The following is an 18,121-nucleotide window of genomic DNA, read 5'->3' on the forward strand; positions in this document are numbered from 1 at the left end:
CTTTGAGCTTAAGCCTCAACTAGTTTCTCTAATGCAACAGAATTGCAAGTTCCATGGACTTTCAATGGAAGATCCTCATCAGTTCTTAGCTGAATTCTTGCAAATCTGTGACACAGTCAAGACTAATGGGGTTAACCCTGAGGTCTATAGACTGATGCTATTCCCTTTTGCTGTAAGAGACAGAGCTAGAATATGGTTGGATTCTCAACCTAAAGAAAGCCTGGACTCTTGGGAAAAGCTAGTCAATGCCTTCTTGGCAAAGTTCTTTCCACCACAAAGATGGAGTAAGCTTAGAGTGGAAGTCCAAACCTTCAGACAGAAGGATGGAGAATCCCTCTATGAAGCTTGGGAAAGATACAAACAATTAATCAGAAGATGTCCTTCTGACATGCTTTCTGAATGGAGCATCATAGGTATTTTCTATGATGGTCTCTCTGAACTATCCAAGATGTCCTTGGATAGCTCTGCTGGAGGATCTCTTCATCTGAAGAAGACGCCTGCAGAGGCTCAAGAACTGATTGAAAGGGTTGCAAATAACCAATTCATGTACACTTCTGAAAGGAATCCTGTGAACAATGGGACTAGTCAGAAGAAAGGAGTTCTTGAGATTGATACTCTGAATGCCATATTGGCTCAGAACAAGATATTGACTCAACAAGTCAATTTGATTTCTCAAAGTCTGTCTGGAATGCAAAATGCACCTGGCAGTACTAAGGAAGCTTCATCTGAGGAAGAAGCTTATGATCCTGAGAACCCTTCAATGGAAGAGGTGAATTACCTAGGAGAACCCTATGGAAACACCTACAATTCTTCATGGAGAAATCACCCAAATCTCTCATGGAAGAATCAAGAGAGAGACCTCAACAAGGTTTCAATAATAATAATAATGGTGGAAGAAACAGGTTTAGTAATAACAAGCCTTTTCCATCATCTTCTCAGCAACAGACAGAGAGTTCTAAGCAGAGTACTTCTGACTTAGCAACAATGGTCTCTGATCTAATAAAGACCACTCAAAGTTTCATGAATGAAACAAGGTCCTCCATTAGGAATTTGGAAGGACAAGTGGGTCAGCTGAGTAAGAAAGTTACTGAACTCCCTCCTAGTACTCTTCCAAGCAATACAGAAGAAAATCCAAAAGGAGAGTGCAAAGCCATAGATATGGCCGAATTCTGGGAGGAAGAAGAGGCAGTGAACGCCACTGAGGAAGGCCTCACTGGACGTCCACTGGCCTCCAATGAGTTCCCCAGTAAGGAACCATGGGAATCTGAGGCTCAAAATGAGACCATAGAGATTTCATTGGACTTACTTCTGCCTTTCATGAGCTCTGATGAGTATTCTTCCTCTGAAGAGGATGAGTATGTCACTGAAGAGCAAGTTGCTAAATACCTTGGAGCAATCATGAAGCTAAATGACAAGTTATTTGGAAATGAGACTTGGGAAGATGAACCCCCCTTGCTCACCAAAGAACTGGATGACTTGTCTAGGCAGAAACTGCCTCAAAAGAGGCAGGATCCTGGGAAGTTTTCTATACCTTGTACCATAGGCACCATGACCTTCAAGAAGGCCTTGTGTGACTTAGGGTCAAGTGTAAACCTCATGCCCCTCTCTGTAATGGAGAAGCTAGGGATCTTTGAGGTACAAGCTGCAAGAATCTCACTAGAGATGGCAGACAACTCAAGAAAACAAGCTTATGGACTTGTAGAGAATGTTTTGGTTAAGATTGAGGACCATTACATCCCTACTGACTTCATAGTCCTAGAGACTGGGAAGTGCATGGATGAATCCATCATCCTTGGCAGACCCTTCCTAGCCACAGCAAAAGCTGTGATTGATGTTGATAGAGGAGAGTTGATCATTCAAGTGAATGGAGAATCCTTGGTGTTTAAGGCCCAAGGACATCCCTCTATCATCATGGAGAGGAAGCATGAAGAGCTTCTCTCAAAACAGAGCCAAGCAGAGCCCCCACAGTCAAACTCTAAGTTTGGTGTTGGGAGGCCACAACCAAACTCTAAGTTTGGTGTTGAACCCCCACATTCAAACTCTAAGTTTGGTGTTGGGAGGTTCCAACACGGTTCTGAGTATTTCTGAGGCTCCATGAGAGTCCTCTGTCAAGCTACTGACATTAAAGAAGCGCTTGTTGGGAGGCAACCCAATGATTATATTTTATATATTTTCTTTTGTTATTTTATGTTTTTTGTAGGTTGATGATCATAAGAAGTCACAAAAACAATGAAAAAAGCAAAAACAAAATAAAAAACAGGAAGAAAAATAGCACACCCTGGAGGAGAAGAAGCTGGCGTTCAAACGCCAGTAATGCTAGCTGTTGGGCGTTTAACGCCCAGTCTGGCACCATTCTGGGCGTTTAACGCCAGAAAGGCACCAGACTGGCGTTAACGCCAGAAAAGGGCAACAACCTGGCGTTAAACGCCAGGAATGGGCACCAGCCCGGCGTTTAACGCCAGAAACAGCTCAAAACGTGATTTTGAGCAACATTTGGTGCAGGGATGACTTTTCCTTGACACCACAGGATCTGTGGACCCCACAGGACCCCACCATCACTCTCTCTCTTCTTCCCCCATTCACCAATCACCTCAATACCTCTTCCCCAAAAACCCTTCACCTATCAAATCCCATCTTTCTCTTCACCACTCACATCCATCCTTCATAAATCCCCACCAACCTCACCCTTCAAATTCAAACCACTTTCCCTCCCAAACCCACCCATAATGGCCGAACCTTTACCCCCTTCTCTTCTATAAATACCCTTCTTCAACCCTTCATTTTCACACAACCTAAACACCCTTTCTTACCCTTCTTGGCCGAACACACCACCATCTCCCTCTTCCTCATTTCTTCTTCTTCTACTCTCTTCTTTCTTCTTTTGCTCGAGGACGAGCAAACATTTTAAGTTTGGTGTGGTAAAAGCGTTGCTTTTTCGTTTTTCCATAACCATTTATGGCATCCAAGGCCGGAGAAACCTCTAAAAAGAGGAAAGGGAAGGCAAAAGCTTCCACCTCCGAGTCATGGGAGATGGATAGATTCCTCTCAAGGGTGCATCAAGACCACTTCTATGAAGTTGTGGCCTTGAAGAAGGTGATCCCCGAAGTCCCCTTTTCACTTAAAAAGGGTGAATATCCAGAGATCCGCCATGAGATCCGAAGAAGAGGTTGGGAAGTACTTACCAACCCCATTCAACAAGTCGGAATCTTGATGGTTCAAGAGTTCTATGCCAATGCATGGATCACCAAGAACCATGACCAAAGTGAACCCGAATCCAAAGAATTATCTCACTATGGTTCGGGGGAAATACTTGGATTTTAGTCCGGAAAGTGTGAGGGTGGCGTTCAACTTGCCTATGATGCAAGGAGATGAGCATCCTTACACTAGAAGGGTCAACTTTGATCAAAGGTTGGACCAAGTCCTCACAACCATATGTGAAGAGGGCGCACAATGGAAGCAAGATTCAAGAGGCAAGCCGGTTCAATTGAGAAGGCATGACCTCAAACCCGTGGCTAGAGGATGGTTAGAGTTCATACAACGCTCAATCATTCCCACTAGCAACCGGTCCGAGGTTACCATAGACCGGGCTATCATGATCCATAGCATCATGATTGGAGAAGAAGTGGAAGTTCATGAGGTTATAGCCCAAGAACTCTACAAGGTGGCGGACAAGACCTCTACTTTGGCAAGGCTAGCCTTTCCTCATCTCATCTGTCACCTCTGTTATTCAATTGGAGTTGACATAGAAGGAGATACCCCCATTGATGAGGACAAGCCCATCACCAAGAAAAGGATGGAGTACACAAGAGACCCCTCTCATCAAGAGATCCCTGAGATACCTCAAGGGATGCACTTTCCTCCACAAAACTATTGGGAGCAACTGAACACCTCCCTAGGAGAGTTGAGTTCCAATATGGGACAACTAAGGGTGGAGCATCAAGAACACTCCATCATCCTTCATGAAATTAGAGAAGACCAAAGAATCATGAGGGAGGAGCAACAAAGACAAGGAAGAGACATTGAGGAGCTCAAGCACTCCATAGGACCTTCAAGAGGAAGGAAGAGCCGCCATCACTAAGGTGGACCCATTCCTTGATTTCCTTGTTCTTTATTCTTCTGTTTTTCGATTTTTGTGCTTTATGTTTATCCATGCTTGTGTCTTGTGATCATTAGTGTCTTAGTGTCTATGCCTTAAAGTTATGAATGTCCTATGAATCCATCACCTCTCTTAAATAAAAATGCGCCTAATTGAAAAGGAAAAGAATAGCATGAATTCTGAATTTTATAATAGTTTAATTATTTTGATGTGGTGGCAACACTTTTGTTCTCTGAATGTATGCTTGAACAGTGCATATGTCTTTTGAATTTGTGGTTCATGAATGTTGGCTCTTGAAAGAATGATGAAAAAGGAGACATGTTACTGAGGATCTGAAAAATCATTAAAAATGATTCTTGAAGCAAGAAAAAGCAGTGAAAAGTATTGAAAAAAAAAAGAAAAAAGAATAGGCGAAAAAAAAAAAAGAAAAACCGAAAAAGAAAAAAAAAAGAGAAGGAATAAAGTTGTGATCCAAGGCAAATAAGAGTGTGCTTAAGAACCCTGGACACCTCTAATTGGAGACTTTAGCAAAGCTGAGTCACAATCTGAAAAGGTTCACCCAATTATGTGTCTGTGGCATGTATGTATCCGGTGGTAATACTGGAAGACAGAGTGCTTTGGGCCACAGCCAAGACTCAATAAGTAGCTGTGTTCAAGAATCATCATACTTAACTAGGAGAATCAATAACACTATCTGGATTCTAAGTTCCTAAAGAAGCCAATCATTCTGAATTACAAGGGATAGAGTGAGATGCCAAAACTATTCAGAGACAAAAAGTTAAAAGCCCCGCTCATCTAATTAATACTGATCTTCATAGATGTTTTTGGAGTTCATTGCATATTCTCTTCTTTTTATCCTATTTGATCTTCAGTTGCTTGGGGACAAGCAACAATTTAAGTTTGGTGTTGTGATGAGCGGATAATTTGTATGCTTTTTGGCATTGTTTTTAGTATGTTTTTGGTAGTTTTAGTTGAGTTTTTAGTATATTTTTATTAGTTTTAAGTTAAAATTCACTTTTCTGGACTTTACTATGAGTTTGTGTGTTTTTCTGTGATTTCAGGTATTTTCTGGCTGAAATTGAGGGATCTGAGCAAAAATCTGATCCAGAGACTCAAAAGGACTGCAGATGCTGTTGGATTCTGACCTCCCTGCACTCGAAGTGGATTTTTTGGAGCTACAGAAGCCCAATTGGCGCGCTCTCAACGGCGTTGGAAAGTAGACATCCTGGGCTTTCCAGCAATATATGATAGTCCATACTTTGCCCAAGATTTTATGGCCCAAACCGGCGTTCAAAGTCACCTCAAGAAATTCCAGTGTTAAACGCCGGAACTGGCACCTAATTGGGAGTTAAACGCCCAAACTGGCACTAAAGCTGGCGTTTAACTCCAAGGAGAGTCTCTACACGAAATTGCTTCATTGCTCAGCCCAAGCACACACCAAATGGGCCCGAAAGTGGATTTTTATGTCATTTTACTCATCTATGTAATAGTTTTCTATAAGTAGGACCTTTTACTATTGTATTAGAGAGATCTTGGGATTGTTTTAGACCTTTTGATCATTTTTAGATCTCTAGATAAAGCTTTTGATCATGTTGTATGATTGAACCCTCTTTGGGAGGCTGGCCATTCGGCCATGCCTAGACCTTGTTCTTATGTATTTTCAACGGTGGAGTTTCTACACACCATAGATTAAGGTGTGGAGCTCTGCTGTACCTCGAGTATTAATGCAATTACTATTGTTCTTCCATTCAATTCCACTTGTTCTTTATCCAAGATATCACTTGTTCTTCAACATGATGAAGGTGATGATTGACGCCCATCACCATCCTCACCCATGAACAAGGTGACTGACAACCATTCTTGTTCTACACGCATCTGAGGCTTAGTGAATATCTCTTGGATTCTTCGGAGTCTTCGTGGTAAAGGCAGGACTTGATGGCAGCTTTCAAGAGAATCCGGAAGGTCTAACCTTGTCTGTGGTATTCTGAGTAGGATTCAATGACTGAATGACTGTGACGTGCTTCAAACCTGTAACCTACTGGGCGTTAGTGACAGACGCAAAAGAGTTATTCTATTCCGGTAGGGGAGGGAACCAAACCGGTGACTGGCAGCACTGTGACAGAGTGTGTGCATTAGCTTTCACTGCGCGGAAGGGAGGTAGCTGCTGACAACAGTGAGACCCTACACGAGCTTGCCATGGAAAGGAGTGAGAAAGGATTGGATGAAGACAGTAGGAAAGCAGAGAGACGGAAGGGAAGGCATCTTCATACACTTGTCTGAAGCTCTTACACCATTGATATACATAAGTATCACTATCCTTATCTTTATGTTATTTTCGTTCATCATCATATACAATTGAGTTTGCCTGACTAAGATTTACAAGATGACCATAGCTTGCTTCAATAGCAACAATCTCCGTGGGATCGACCCTTACTCACGTAAGGTATTACTTGGACGACCCAGTGCACTTGCTGGTTAGTTGTGCGAAGTTGTGTAATGCCATGGTATTGAGCTACCAAGTTCTTGGAGCCATTACCGGGGATTATGAGAGTTGTGAAAAAGTATTGTTCACAATTTCGCGCACCAAGTTTTTGGCGCCGTTGCCGGGGATTGTTCAGTTTGGACAACTGACGGTTCATCTTGTTGCTTAGATTAGGTATTTATTTTTTTTCGAAATTCTTAAAGATGAATTCTAGAGTTTCATGATGATTTGTTGAAATCTGGCTGGCTGAGAAGCCATGTCTAATCTGATTGGACCGAGGTTTCAACTTATCACCACAAGAGCTTGTGGATTTTCATCAATCTTGCTTTTGGAGCAGTGATCTGCTAAGGCTTGGCTGACCTTTGGTCATGTCTAGTGTTTTGGACCGAAGCTTTCTTTGAAAGCTTGGCTGGCTGTGAAGCCATGTCTAATTCCTGGACCGGAGTCTTAGACTAGCATTGCACTGATTCCTGGAATTCTCATTAAGAATTTTGATACTTTTTCCACTCTTATTTTCGAAAAAAAAAATAATAAAAAAAAATTTACAAAATCATAAAAAACCAAAAATATTTGATGTTTCTTGCTTAATTCTAGAGTCTCATCTTAAGTTTGGTGTCAAACGCATGTTTTTGTTACATTTTTCGAATCTATGCATATATTTCTTGTTTTGATCTTTGAATTCTTTTGGCTTGAGTGTTTATGTGTCTCATATAGTGTCAGTAGTATACAAACTGCTAAGTTTGGTGTCTTGCATGCATTGTTATTTGATTCTTGTTGCATTTTGATTATTAAAAATCCAAAAATATTTTTAATTTGTGTCTTTTCAAGTCAATGATACAAAGAATTGAAGATTCAGAACATACTGCAGAGGAATTATACAGAAAAAGCTGAGCATTCAAAAATGCCCAGTGAAGAAGGCAGACTGGCGTTTAAACGCCAGCCAGGGTACCTGGTTGGGCGTTTAACGCCCAAAAAGGGTGCATTTTGGGCGTTAAACGCCAGAATGTATACCATTCTGGGCGTTTAACGCCAGGATGGTGCCAGGAGGAAGATTTTGTTTTCAAAATCAATTTTTTTTCAAGTTTTCAAAGTTTTTCAAAACCAAATCTTTTTCAAATCATATCTTTTCAATCAAATGTTTTCAAAATCAAATTCTTTCCCTTTTCAAAGATACTTACTAACAATTAATGATTTGATTGACATTTTTTGCCTTTTCTATGAAGGAAGGTTTTATGTTTGAATCATATCTTTTCTTGTTAGGCAAGTCACTAATTTTCAAAATCATATCTTTTCAAATTGTTTTCAAAATCATATCCTTTAAAATTGTTTTCAAATCATATCTTCTCAATCACATCTTTTTAAAACCATAACTTTTCAATCAATTCTTTTTAACCTCATCTTTTTCAAATTAGTTTTCAATCAAATCTTTTTAACTTCTAATTTCAAAATCTTTTTCAAAAATCATTTGATTTCTTTTCCACTTTGAGTTTTCGAAAATTATCAATCAAATTTTCAAAATGTTTTCAAAATCTTTTAATTGCATTTTCGAAAATCATCTTCCCTCCTTCTCACATCCTTCTATTTATGGAGTACCACTCCTTCTAAATGCACAAATTCGAACCTTATCTAATTAAAGTTCGAATTCTTCTTCTCCTTCTTCTTACTATTTCTCTTTTCCTCTGACACTTCAAGGAATCTCTATACTGTGACATAGAGGATTCCACATTCTCTTTTTCTCTTCTCTTTCATATGAGCAGGAGCAGAGACAAAGGCATCCTTGTGGAAGCTGATCCTGAGCCTGAGAGAACCTTAAAGAGAAAGCTAAGAGAAGCCAAGGCACAACTCTCTTTAGAGGACCTGACCGAATTCTTCAAGAAAGAAGAACACATGGCAGCCGAAAACAACAACAATGCCAACAATGCAAGGAAGGTGCTGGGTGACTTTACTGCACCTACTCCTGATTTCTATGGGAGAAGCATCTCTATCCCTGCCATTGGAGCAAACAACTTTGAGCTTAAGCCTCAACTAGTTTCTCTAATGCAACAGAATTGCAAGTTCCATGGACTTTCAATGGAAGATCCTCATCAGTTCTTAGCTGAATTTTGTTTTATCCTATATGTCCAATGTTAATGTGTTATATGCATTCATATGATTGAGGCCATTGTTTGTTTAGCTCACTTATCACAAATAAGCATACCCTTTTAATTACCTTTGTTAGTCACTTTGAGCCGTTTTAACCCCATTTGTTCTATATTTTACCACATTACTAGTCTTAAACAGAAAAATAATTAAATATTCCAATTAAATCTTTGGTTAGCTTAAGATAGAAATTGTGTGTTAATTGAGTATGGGAAGATTGTGGGAATAAAGGGTAATAAAGGAATGTGTCATGATAAAATAATGGGAATTTGGGTACCTACTCATGTGAAACTATAAAAGAAAATTAAAAATCTATGTGCATTGATAAGCTATGTTTATTTTCATTCTAAAATAATAATAATAATAATAATAATAATAATAATATAATAATAATAATAATAATATAATAATAATAATAATAATAATAATAATAATAATAATAATAATAATATTTATTTTAGTAAATAAGGGGACAAAATTACCCCAATGATAAGTTAAAGTTCAACAATCAATGCACATATGATAAAATTAAAATAAAGGATGATGCATGAGTATGGAATGTGAAAAGGAAATTCTGGGTAGCTAGGTATGAAATTTGAAGTTATATAGAATATACATATATGATTAGGTGAAAGCTTGGGTTAATTAAAGATTCAATTTATAAGCTCACTTAGCCATATATACCTTTACCCTTACCTTAGCCCAATTACAACCTTGAAAAGACCTCATGATGTTTGCATTGGTACGTTAAATATTGTTGATTGGTTAGGTGACGAACAAAAAATTAGAAAGCATGATTAGAGAAGGATAAAGTGATTACCCTATACACTAGAGAGATTAGAGTGCACACACACCATCAGTGAGGGTTCACTGCTTGATTCCATGTCCCCTGCTTTCACGAGTTGTCTTCTTACAAATTTACCTACTTTTACTGTATGATTTGAACTAGTGGAATCTGCTCCATATTTTGTCTTAGAGAACTTATTTATTTTTAATCAGATAGACAAAATCATATAGTTGCATTCATATATATATATATATATATATATATATATATATATATATATATATATAGGTTGCATTGCATTGTATGAGTCTTACATGTCCCTTTTCGTTCATATTTATCTCCTTCAACTAAGCATGAGGACATGCTAATGTTTAAGTGTGGGGAGGTTGATAAACCATTATTTTATGATTTATATTGCGTTAAATTGAGTGGTTTTATCAAGTCTTCACCCACTTATTCATATGATTTGCATGTATTTATAATCCCTTCCTAAAATTGTTCTATGATTGAAAATTTGCTTCCCAAAGACCTTTTAATTGTAGGGTAAAGTATATTTTTTGTCCCTAATGTTTGTTAAAAATTTCAAAAATATCCCTAAGTTTTAATTTGTTTCAATTTTATCCTTCAAGTTTTCGATTTGTATCAATTTTATCCTTATAATTAATTTTTAGATAATTAATATTTTTTTTACAATTATACCCATGGTCTATCCCCCCACTATCATCATCATCATCACACTCCCCTCTGTTTTTCTCTCTCTATACCCCTCGTCTATCCCCCCACCATCATCATCATCATCACACACCCCTCTCTTTTTCTCTCTCTCTCTCTTTCCCGTTCTCACCATCATCTCCCCCACCGTGAATAACCATTATCAACCTCCTTTTCCATCATCGTCGGCCATACCCCTCTTTCTCCTTTTTTTCTCCTTTTTCCTCCGACCCTCCATCTCCACCAGTGTCGACATCAGCCGCAAGTCCTTCCGCCTTGGAAAATTTGTCCAAGACCTCAACGCACTCCAAGTCCTACACAAACCGCAAGTCTCCTCCGATCTCAAATTCTTTCTCTGTCGTCGCCTTCGACAGCAAGGGAGTCTATTACTTTGTCGAAGAATTCGTGTGGCTCGCCAAATCGGGACTCATCGATCTGAAGTGGTCACGTTCGTTCAGAGGAGGTCCGAGAAGATGAACAGAGATGAAATAGGGTTAGGAGCACTAAAGCCAAACGGAGCTTCGAGGAGGATTTCGCGTTCTGTGAGGAGCAATAGGGTTAGGGAAAGTCGTGGAGTTGGTATGATTTTTCAAAATTTCATGTCAATTTTTAGTTCAAATCAATGAAAATTTTTCTTATGAAATGGTCATTGATGGGTACAAATTTAAGTTTGAACGCTGATAAAGATAAATATTATTGTGGCTTGTGGTGGTGGAATATTACATTTATTTTTGCAGTTTTGTAATTGACTCTAACAGTAGCCATGAGGACAGAGCATGAATTAGAAAAGAGAAAATAATGCTTATTCCAATTGAATGAGTACTCTTCATATTCTATGGGAACTTGAAAAGAAATGATCCTTAATGTTAAATTCAATTGAATGAGTACTCTTACATAATGTTCGTGATAGATAGTCGAAGGAAAAAGAGAGGTATGGATGGAGAAGGAAGTTGATAGTAGTTGTTTGATGACGGTGGTGGTGGAGCTCATGGTGAAGACGGAAGAGAGAGAGAGATGATGATGAAGAAGATGATGGGATAGGAGAGGGGTATAATTGGAAAGAAAAATATTAATTATAAAAAAATTAACTATAAGAATAAAATTGATGCAAATCGAAAACTTAAGGGATGAAATTGAAACAAATTAAAACTTAGGGATATTTTTGAAACTTTTAGCAAACATCAAGGACAAAAAATATACTTTACCCTTAATTGTATATTCTTATTCTTCTTTATACCATTCGATGCCGTGATCTGTGTGTTGAGTGTTTCAGACTTCATAGGGTAGGAATGGCTTAGAGGATGGAGAGGAAGCTTGCAAAAATGGAAGGAACACAAGAAGTTGAGGAGACGACCAGCGAGAAGTGACACGGGAACATGGCTCACGTGTCCGCGCAAAATGAAAAAAATCACAGCGACGCGAACACGTGCCTGACACGAACGCATGGATTGAAAGCTGCACGAGTGACGCGAATGCGTGGACGACGTACACGCGTGGCACGGAAAACACTCAGTGACGCGCACCCGTGGACGACACGTACGCGTGACGTGCACGTTCTGCAGAATTTACAGAAATGATGGCGTAGATTCTGGGCCGCATTTTAACCCAGCTTTCGGCCCAGAAACGCAGATTAGAGCCAGGGAACATGCAGAGACTAAAAGGGACATTCATTTGGCATAATTCTTAGTTTTTAGATCTGATTTTACTCCTCCTCTAGGTTTTCTCTCTACACATTCATAGTTCTTAGGATTTGGTTTTTGTTGCTTTTTGGATTGGAATATTGAGAAGAGTTATTACCTCCGCAAGACTTCATCACTCTAGTTTGTTCTCTTTACTTTTTGCTTACTCTTTCATATCCTTAATTTGTTCAGAGTTACAATTGGATTATTTTTAGAATTTATTAATACAAGAACCATTTTTATTTTTAATTGATCTTTTTTATTATTGTCTATCATGTCTTTCTTTATTCCTTATTTTTATTTTGTGAAATTTACATTCATGATGAGCGAGTAGTTCTCTAACTTGATTGGGAGTTGATTGAAAGGAGAACCTTGAGTTAGAATACTCAAAAGTAAAATTGTAATTGGATTTAATGTTAGATGGCTCTCTAGTCACTGACACTAATCCTTTCCAAAGGAGAGGATTAGGACTTGTGAATAGAAGTAGACTTCCAACTTACTTGACTTTTATTTACCTAGTAAAGGATAACTAAGTAGAACAACATTCAATTATCAATCGATCTTGAAAAAACTCCAACAAGGATAGAACTTCCGATTAATCTACTCCCGGTCAAGATTTTTATTTAAATTACATCAATTCTCTAATTTAATTTCCTGTTTATCAAACTCAAAACTATTTTGAAAAACCTCTGATTAATAAAATAGCACATCTTCCTGCAACTCGTTGGGAGACGACCTGTGATTTATACTCCCAGTATTTTAATTCTAATTTTGTGACAACCCTTCTAAATTGATAAGCGGATTTTTGTTGGTTAAGAACTGTACTTGCAACGTATCACTCATATTAATTTCTTAATCTGCTAATTTTCGTAACGTCAGTATTCAGTATTGTTCTTATAGTGGAAAGAGATCAGAGAAATTCAAATAAGAAAAGAAAGAGGAAAAAGAGGAGGAGGAGGAGATTGGGGTTGTGGTGTGGTGGTAGTGATGATGACGATAACGAAAGAGAAAAATGAGAAAAGAAAAAAAAGAGAAAGCGGGAGAGAAGAAGAAGAAAAAGAAGTAGCAACATCAGCGGGAGGAGGAGGAGGAGGAATGCAAAGGAGAATGAGGAAAAACGTGAAAGAGAAGGAGAAAAATAAGAAGAAAAAGTGCGTAATGTAAAAAACAATTATAACAATTTAGTTAGACTTAGTTAAATATTACTTAATATTAAAATTTTATTCTATTTTTGTGTATATTTAAATTGTAAGAGTTATTGCTATTGTAATTCTCAAAATATCTTCCTTTTTCATGTATTAATTAAATTCAGATTATGACAATTAAAGAAGGAAAAAATAATAGGTGTTCTTTAGCAAGCACTGATCAGCAAAACTTAATGCAAAAACAGTGATATTTAAAAAGAATGAGTATATATTCAAATAGACTTCTAAAAAATTATACATTAGATCTTTTTGTTTTTAAAAATCAAAATTTATATTAAAATTTTTAAATTTTACAAAAATAAGATATATAAATTTTTATTTTAGTCAAATCTATTATTTTTAATTGAATAAATAAATTTTTAAAAGTATAATAAAAAGACTTATATATTTTATTTTTATAAAATTTAAGAACTTTAATGTAATAAAAAATTTTAAAGGTAAAAAATTTGATGCCAAATTTTTTAGAAATTTATTTAGATCAATAATGTAGAATGATATGATGTTTAGGTTGAGTAATTGTTACAAAGAGGAGAGATAGTTATGTATAGAAAGAGAATTGACAAACAATAATTTTCATTCTGCGATTTGCTTGGTTAATTATGGTGCGCATACAAGGAAGGAGAAGCTTGCTGTGTGAAAAGAGTTGAATTTTTATCAAGAATTTGTCAAGTTTCTTTTTGCTTCATGGGTGACTTCAATGAGATTGTGCAGTTAGAGGAAAGAAAAGGCGCTAGTGTGTTAGAGTAGAAGACTTTAAAACATAGATACAGGATATGAAACTGATGGATATAGAATTGAATGACCGTAAGTTTACGTGGTTCAAGGGTCAATCATACAGTCAAATTGATAGAATATGTTGGTGAGTTTGGTTTTATTGTTATCATTTGGAATACTTGATTGGAAAGGAATGACATAATCTTCAGCAATCAAGAAACAGGTGTTGCGGAAGTAGTCAACAAGTCGATTAGGAGTTACAAAGAGTGGAGTAACATTTGATCTTTTGGGTTGTTGATGGCATTGCCAAAGATTATTAAAAATTAGTTTATTTTATCTGTCTAGTACTTTTTATTAATGCTCCACCTTGTTGTGTTGATTTTTTTGTTTAAAAAAAAGATATATACTAAAAAAGGATGGATATTGGTGTTGTTAGAACACTACTTATTAGTTAATTAATAGTTATAATTACACCCGAATATTCTTAAATAGGAAACATTTGACTGTTGGCCAAAAGTTAATTGCATAGGAGAGAACTGACGGTTACTTGTTGGTCTTAAACGAATAAGTGCTGCGGCATGTAAAATAGCATACCCCCGAATTGAAGTTGTGAGATTTGTTCTTGTAAGTAAGGGTCTAGCAATTAACTGGAGGCGTTTAATAAATGATTCTGCTAATCCATTTTGTGTGTGAACATGAGCTACTGGATGTTCAACACTTATTCCATTAGCCATACAATAAGCATCAAAAGTTTGGAAAGTAAATTCACCAGGATTATCAAAACGAATTTCTTTGATTGGATTTTCTAGAAATTGTATTTTTAATCAAATGATTTGAGCAAGTAATCTCGCAAACGCCAGGTTGCGAGAAGAGAATAAGCACACATGTGACCATCTCGAAGATGCGTCTATTAGGACCATAAAATATCTAAAAGATCCACATAGTGGATGAATAGGTCCACATATATCGCCTTGAATCCTTTCTAGGAATTCAGGAGACTAAAATCCAATCTTTGCTAGTGATGTCCTTAAAATTAACTTTCCTTTAGAACATGCAGCATGACAAAATTCATTAGTTTTAAGAATCTTCTACTTCTTTAGTGAATGTCCATGAAAATTTTCAATAATTATCCGCATCATAGTTGTTCCCGGATGACCCAATAGATTATGCCAAGTTATGAATTCATTTGGGCTAGTAAACTTCTAGTTTACAATGGCATGTGATTCAATTGCACTAATTTTGGTATAATAAACCCAGATGAAAGTGAGAATAACTTTTCTAATATAACCTTCTTATTTGAATCATGAGTTGTGATACATAAGTACTCATAATTTTCCTCATTCATAGTTTCAATATGATATCTATTTCAGCGAATATCTTTGAAACTCAATAAGTTCCTTAGAGACTTAGTATACAATAGTACATTATTTATTATGAATTTTGTTCCTCTAGAAAACAAAATTATAGCTCTTCTGGAGCCTTCTGTCACATTACCTGAATCAATTATAGTATTAACATATTCTTCTTTTGGCACAAGATGGGTAAAATATATCACTTTTGAGAATAGTATGCGAACTTGCACTATCCGCAAGGCATACATATTCATTATATATCCTTGTCATTTTCTTCAAAGATAAATAATAATAAAAGAGTAATACCCCAAATAGGTCCCCAAAAAATTTACCATCCGACAGTTTTCCCCCACAAAATTTAACTAAGATTTCAACCCTGAGATTCTCAGATATCCCCCAAATACGTCCCTAAAACCGTTTGATCCAGTTAAAGTGGTGAAGTGTCAAGTTAACTGTGACATGTCACCTTTAGAACATTTCGATCCCCATCCACACTGGACAAAACGATGTCGTATTGGAACCAGGGGCAAAACGACGTTGTTTCGGGGAGGACAAATTCGTCCCCACTTAGACAGAGAATGCAAACGGCGCCGTTTTCATGTGGGGGACCTATTTGCCTTATAATAGTATCTTAGGGGACCTATTTGACCTATAATTTGTGATGTTAAAAGAAGCTATATTTACTTCAACGCAAACCTTAAGAACACATTGACATTGGTCTGTTCATTTATCAAAATGGTAACATAAACCTGAGAACCCAAACATGTTAACCACACAAATATTTGGCTTCAATAGCAACACAAACCAAATCAAGTCAAAAGAAGGTTTATTTTCCTCAACATAAGCTAAACGAAACCATTCTAAAAAACATAACGTCTTCTTCCTCCAACATAACAAAAGGTGGTAACATAACTAAGACAACAACTTTCACACTTATTCTTAGAAGCATCATTTCTTGAAAGACTGGTTCAATCCTCGTGTTGGAATGAATTTAAACAACTTAGATACTGTGCCACTAGTTGCAGCTGATATTGTCTCAGCACTAACACTCCCCAAATTCTTGGCCCTAATTACTGTCTCCTTTGGATGTCTAAAAGAAAGCTGAGTTTGGAATAAACAGTATTGTTATCACCATGTTTCAGCAATACTGAAATTTTGTGTGAAACATGGTGATAACAATACTGTTTATTCCAAGCTCAACTTTTTTTTAGACATCCAAAAGAGACAGTAATTAGGGCAAAGAATTCGGGGAGTGTTAGTGTTGAGACAATATCAGTTGCAACCAGTGGCACAGTATCTAAGTTGTTCAAATTCATTCCAACACGAGGGTTGAACCAGTCTTTCAAGAAATGATGCTTCTAAGAATTAGTGTGAAAGTTGTTGTCTTAGTTATGTTACCACCTTTTGTTATGTTGGAGGAAGAAGACGTTATGTTTTTTAGAATGGTTTCGTTTAGCTTATGTTGAGGAAAATAAACCTTCTTTTGACTTGATTTGGTTTGTGTTGCTATTGAAGCCAAATATTTGTGTGGTTAACATGTTTGGGTTCTCAGGTTTATGTTACCATTTTGATAAATGAACAGACCAATGTCAATGTGTTCTTAAGGTTTGCGTTGAAGTAAATATAGCTTCTTTTAACATCACAAATTATAGGTCAAATAGGTCCTCTAAGATACTATTATAAGACAAATAGGTCCCCAACATGAAAACGGTGCCGTTTGCATTTTCTGTCTAAGTGAGGACGAATTTGTCCTCCCCGAAACGACGTTGTTTTACCCTTGGTTCCAATATGACGTCGTTTTGTCTAGTGTGGATGGGGACCAAAATGTCCTAAAGGTGACATGTCACAGTTAACCTGACATGTCACCACTTTAACCGGATCAAACGGTTTTGAGGACGTATATGGGGAATATCTGAGAACCTCAAGGTCGAAATCTTACTTAAATTTTGTAGGGGACAAAACTGTCAGATGGTAAATTTCTTGGGGACCTATTTGGGGTATTACTCGTAATAAAATGAGTAGTAATACATGCACATGCACAGCCTAATTGATTTCTTGATTTGAATTATTTTTCTAAGAAATACAGTACATAAAAATAATGTTATCACTATTATTATTATTATTTTTAAAACTTGACACATTTAATTATTTCAAAATTTTTAAATATAAATATTAATATTTCATTATTTATATACATCATATTTGAAACTTAAATACATAGAAAATAAAACTTAACAATAAATTTTTTACATTATTTATTTACATGAATACTTAACAATCTCACATATTAAACTATTTCATTATTGATCAAATGACCAATATTTCCTTCAGGATCCTCAAAAAAATCAGATACATCATAATGAGTGGTGTAATTTTTAGCATCATTTGAAACAAAATTTGTTTCCTTTCCTTTGTCATCATTTTTCACAGATGCTTGATAAAGATCAACTAGATGTCTTGGGGTACGACAGGTACATGACCAGTGGCTCTTTCCACCACAATGGAAATATTTATCCTCAATTGATTTATTTTGTTCATTGTTTTTTTCTTTATCCCACTTCCGGTGAGATCCTTTCTTGTGAACATAATTCCTTTTCCTTCCATAATTTTTCTTGTTACCAAAACCTTGCCATTTACCTCTTCTAGAGTAATGATTTAACGCATTTACTTCAGGAAATGGGGCGACGCCAGCTGGACGTGCTTCATGATTTTTTAAAAGTAACTCATTGTTGCGTTCAGCAACAAGAAGGGTAAGAAATTAACTCAAAATATTTTTTAAATCTTTTTTCTCAATACTACTGCTGCAGGAGCACATTCGAAGCCTGGAAGGTCGAGAAAGTTTTCTCTAGCATTTCATTATCAGTTATCTTTTTCCCACATAATTTCATTCATGAGGTGATTCGAAACATTGCTGAATTATATTCATTTATGGATTTAAAATCCTATAGACGCAAGT

General features: G+C 36.6%; 1 non-coding gene across 1 annotated transcript; it reads right to left on the minus strand.

Moving 5' to 3' along the window:
* Positions 1-286: 286 nt before the first annotated feature.
* Positions 287-394, minus strand: LOC130937594 (small nucleolar RNA R71). Its single transcript, XR_009068806.1, has one exon. It is a non-coding gene; the product is annotated as a small nucleolar RNA R71 (small nucleolar RNA).
* Positions 395-18,121: the final 17,727 nt, after the last annotated feature.

This window comes from Arachis stenosperma, chromosome 6 (assembly GCF_014773155.1).
Source record: "Arachis stenosperma cultivar V10309 chromosome 6, arast.V10309.gnm1.PFL2, whole genome shotgun sequence".
NCBI lineage: Eukaryota > Viridiplantae > Streptophyta > Magnoliopsida > Fabales > Fabaceae > Arachis > Arachis stenosperma.